The sequence below is a fragment of the Rattus norvegicus genome, chromosome 10 (genome assembly GCF_021556685.1).
Source record: "Rattus norvegicus strain SHRSP/BbbUtx chromosome 10, alternate assembly SHRSP_T2T, whole genome shotgun sequence".
NCBI classification, from domain to species: domain Eukaryota; kingdom Metazoa; phylum Chordata; class Mammalia; order Rodentia; family Muridae; genus Rattus; species Rattus norvegicus.
In genome coordinates this window covers 59,187,498-59,192,417 of record NC_141543.1, presented here as the reverse complement: position 1 = coordinate 59,192,417, position 4,920 = coordinate 59,187,498, and the positions used below count along the sequence as shown (strand labels likewise).

Genomic DNA, 4,920 nt, shown 5'->3' with positions numbered 1-4,920 from the left:
GTGAAACAGCACCATAGTGACCTCTGCTGGCACTAAGCCCTAATGCTGACCCCTCTTTATCCTTCCTCCCAGCCAGCTCAGATAGGATTGCTGGGGTCTCTGGCAGAAAGACAAGGACAGAGCTTGCAGGCTAAATTGTGGGGGTCACCTGGCACGCCCTGCTGGCTACTTCCACCAGCTCCCTGAATCTCTGTCATGAGGAAAAGAGTGGTTGTATGTTCTGTATCCCTGTTCTGCCCCTGTTCTAACTTCTGTTGCTCAGGGCAACAGAAAAAAAGCCCACCCACTCTGAACTCACCCATCTATCCCCACCTCACCCCACAGTCTACTGTAAACCCCTAACCTCAACTCTAGATGTAGACCCAGCGGGATGGCAATAAGACAAATTATTTCTAAGTTTCACAAAAGGTGTGTGTGTGTGTGTGTGTGTGTGTGTGTGTGTGTGTGTGAGAGAGAGAGAGAGAGAGAGAGAGAGAGAGAGAGAGAGAGAGAGAGAGAGTATGTGTTCTTTATCAAGACAGTTTGTGTGATGGCTTGTATATGCTTGGTCTAGGGAGTGGCACTATTAGAAGGTATGACCTTGTTGGAGGAAGTGTGTCACCGTGGGTGTGGGCTTTAATACCCTAGTCCTAGCTGCTTGGAAGTCAGTCTTCTCCTAGCAGCCTTCAAATGAAGATGTAGGCCTTTTAGTTCCCTCTGCACCATGCCTGCCTACAAGCTGTCCTGCTCCCACCTTGATGATGCTGACCTGAACCTCTGAATCTGTAAGCCAGCTCCAATTAAATGTCCTTCTAAGAGTTGCCTTGGTCATGGAGTCTGTTCACAGCAGTAAAACCCTAAGACAGTCTGATACCGTTCATTAGGGATTTCTCTATTTCCTCCCCTTCTCGCCTCCTGTGGTAGCTTGGTCCAGAGGGGTGAGGTGATGATGCTGCCCTTAAAGAAGGCTTCTGGAATCAGGTGGGCCAGGGCCTGGGTGATCCATACAGGACTTGAGACACTTCTCTTTCCCATTTGGCCACTTGCGTCTCAAAACTCTTTGTGTTGTTTCACATGGTACCTTGTGTGAGTCAGTCTAGATTCCAGTCACTGAACATTATCCTGGAGGGCTAGGGTGGGGTGGGGGTGGGGTGGTGTAATGCCTTTCCAGGCATTAGGGAGCAAAGCTAGTACTCTCAGCTCCTCTCTGTCTCTGTGACTGTCTTTCAAAACCCCTCTCCACCTTCATCTTTAAGTTAATCATCGAATGGGTTTTGGATGCTAGAAACCATCTGGAATTTTTGCTTTCTGTTCTGTGGTGTTATCCTCTGAGACTGTTATCTGCTTAAAAGAAGGAGGGGAGGTCTAGAGTACACAGCCTAGGGGTACAGGGATTGCCTAACACACACAAGAGTCTGGCTTTGACCTACAGCACTAAAAGGAAAAGGGGAGAAATATAGCAGAAAATAAAAGATATAGGTTGGGGCTGGAGAGATGGCTCAGCGGTTAAGAGCACCCGACTGCTCTTCCAGAGGTCCTGAGTTCAATTCCCAGCAACCACATGGTGGCTCACAACCATCTGTAAAGAGATCTGATGCCCCCTTCTGGTGTATCTGAAGACAGCTACAGTGTACTTATATATATAATAAATAAAATAAATCTTAAAAAAAATAAATAAAAGATATAGGTTAATATTTTGAAAGCAGTGGTTCTCAACCTATGGGTCAGGTCCCCTTGGGGGGGGGGTTGAACAACCTTTTCATAGGGGTGTCCCTTAAGACCATACTGCATATGAGATATTTACATTATGACTCATAACAGTGCAACATTACAGTTGTGCAGTAGCAACAAAAATAATTGTATGTTTGGGGTTACCACAGCAGGAGGGTTGTAGCATTAGGAAGGTTGAGAACCACTGCTTGCAAGTATTATCCTGGGATAGCATTGGGAATACAATCTCCCAGCTGTCCTCAGAGATGATCCTTTGGGCAGTGACCAGGGATCCAATCCCCTTTGCTCTTGTTGCTCCACGGCACTCACCCAGATTGGCCAGATCACTGCTGAAGGGAACGAGAGGACACACAGAAGTTCCATTGCCTACACCCCTTCACTTCTGACAGCTTCCTACACCAAAAGAGGCTGGCCACCATTTTGCTGTGTCTCCAAGAAAAAATAAATTACTTTGAAAAGCATCCAAACAGTCTGTGCCTTCCTCTTTCCGAGAACTGAAAAGGTATCTGAGGGTAAGTGGAAAGCAAAGCCCAGTGGCAGAGAAAGAAAGAAAAATAGGCCAACCCGATCTATGTAAAAATCTTAGCGCCGGCAATTAGCAAATTTAATTTAGTTCTCAGTCTCCTGCCTCTCCTGGGAGAGTGTCTTCCACATGGCAGTCAGATCTCTAAGACCCTTCCAGAGTGCAGCTATCAAAATACATTTGCTGGGACCTCTTACTTAAAAAGAGTAATTTGAATAGAATAGCCAGGACCTGCATGATTTCCTTAAATATTAGGAAATCTATTAATAATAATTCTTTTGAAATTCTCAAGGGATGAATTGAATGGTGATAGATGTCAATGTGGCACTGAGAACTTCTATATTTATCTTTTTAAAAAGAGTATTAGTGAATTTGCTGGGTGTGGTGGTGTATGCCTGTGTGTCCCCGCACTGTGAGACAGTGGTATGTCTGTGAATACCAGTCCAGCTACTTGGACTCTCTCTCTCTCTCTCTCTCTCTCTCTCTCCCCTCCTCTCTCTCTCTCTCTCTCTCTCTCCCCTCCTCTCTCTCTCTCTCTCTCTCTCTCTCTCTCCCCTCCTCTCTCTCTCTCTCTCTCTCTCTCTCTCACACACACACACACACACACACATTCTCTGTGTAAAAGAATATGAACCAGAGAGATAATATTAACAATTGTGTCAAAGATATTCTTGCTAAACTTAGGGATGGAAAAGTCTCTCTGCTGTCACTACAACCACTTAACATTGTTTCGTATGCTCTAGCTAGTGTGAAAACAACAAGAAAATTAAATTTTTCTTTTCTTTTCTTCTTTTTTTTAACACCACAGCAGATGCTGGGATCACGTACTATGAAGATTCAAGGGGATGTTTGGTTTCAGTGATTTGAATTTAATGAGATACCAGGCAGCTCACAGACAGGACGAAGCTGATTTGTATGCACGGACGTGGGAGAAGTATCGGGGACAAATGGAGTGACAGAAGCGAGCTGCAGCACAGCACGTCTAATAGGATGCAGTGTGTGCGCAAGCGTGTGGCCGAGGACAGGCCGGGGAAGGTTGTCAGCGGCGCTCTGGAGAGGACAATGACATTGGGTGGGGAAGCCTTTGGGATTTTTAAAAATCTACTCCATATTTCTTAAAAGATTTGTCTTGTATTGTTTTATTTTTTTTTCATAAAAACCATATATTTTTTTTCCTTTTGGGTTTCAAGACAGGGTTTCTCTGTGTAGCCCAGGCTGTCTTGGAACTTGGTCTGTAGACCAGGCTGGCCTAGAACGCAGTGACCTGCCTGCCTCTGCCTCTCGAGCGCTGGGACTAAAGATGTGCACCGTCATGCCTGTGCAACTCTGCGTTTCATGTCTGGGGATCTACCACACTGTATTCCATTCATTTTACATCTCCGTACCTGGTGACAAGAAAAACCTCTCCACACCCTTGCTGAAGTCTGGTATCTCAGCCACTCCGCTAGGTGTGAGGCAAAACCTCACTGCAGAGCCATGTTCCCTTTTCAGTATAATGCTAACAGTGAATCTATTCTGTCATCAGCTGCCTAGACCATATAGACACAGCCAACCTCCATCCCACAGCCAGTCTCGTGTTTCAGAGGTGACCATGCTCTCCTCAAACACTTCTGTGCAATGCTGTGGTGACCTGTAAAAGGTGACCAATTCTTGACCTTTTTACACAAGAGGGGGGCCCTGACTCACTCCTGTTCTAATCTGAAAGCAGTCTCATCTAGGAAGTAGAAATGTAATCTAAGAGAACTGGAGGGATCCTTCGCAAAGGCAGTCTTTATGTAATGAACAGCACAGCAAATGTGGCAACCACAGGGTTGGGGAGCTTCTTCATCTTTTACAGGAGTCTCACAAGGGAGAAAAGTGTTTTTTGCCCTTATTGGCTCAAAACAGCACACAAGGCCACAATCAGATAATATATACCCACGTGCGTTGAGAAAACTTTTTGGGGTGTAGGGCATTGCTCTGATGCCTTCCTGCTTTCAGCTCATGGTCTTAGACCTGCTCACCACATCTCACAAACACAAACATTGCCCTGAGTCGGGAACATGAGAGGGCCGCAAAGGAAGACTAGGAAACATTGTCCAACTGAGGCTGCCCATTCGGCTGAGCTTGAAAACCATATTAGAAGTCCACAGTGTATTAAGGAGGATTACAGTATTTTTTTTTTTTTTTTTTTTTTTTTGTAGCAGTTAGCTAATTCTGGAGGCTGGAGGGATGGCTCAGTGGTTAGCAGCACTTGTTGCTTTCCCAGAGGATCAGGTTTCAATTCCCAGCACCTACTTAGTGGCTCTGTGACCCCAGTTTTAGGAGAGCTGAGGTCCTCTTTTGGCCTCCATAAGCAGAAGGCATGCATATGTCACGCACAGACAAACATGCAGGTAAAACACACATACACACAAGCTTAAAAATAATAAAGAAGGGGTTGGGGATTTGGCTCAGTGGTAGAGCGCTTGCCTAGGAAGCGCAAGGTCCTGGGTTCGGTCCCCAGCCCCGGAAAAAGAAAAAAAAAAAAGAAAAAAAATAATAAAGAAGTTAGCCAATGCTGAATGGGTTGATTATACAGCAGACTGAGCGTGTAGTTATGGATGACCACACAGCACATTATTACATTAACTTGCTTACAGGTCGTGTGAGAGTTCGATTTGTAATGGCACACTTTGAAAAGCATTTCTCAGAAAAACCATTTCCAC

General features: G+C 45.3%; 1 long non-coding RNA gene across 1 annotated transcript; it reads left to right on the top strand.

Annotated features, from left to right (window-relative positions):
- The first annotated feature begins 273 nt into the window (after nt 1-273).
- LOC120095125 (uncharacterized) lies at nt 274-3,354 on the top strand. The gene is made up of 2 exons (NR_202983.1): nt 274-408; nt 3,042-3,354. It is a non-coding gene; the product is annotated as an uncharacterized LOC120095125 (long non-coding RNA).
- The last annotated feature ends 1,566 nt before the right edge of the window (nt 3,355-4,920 follow it).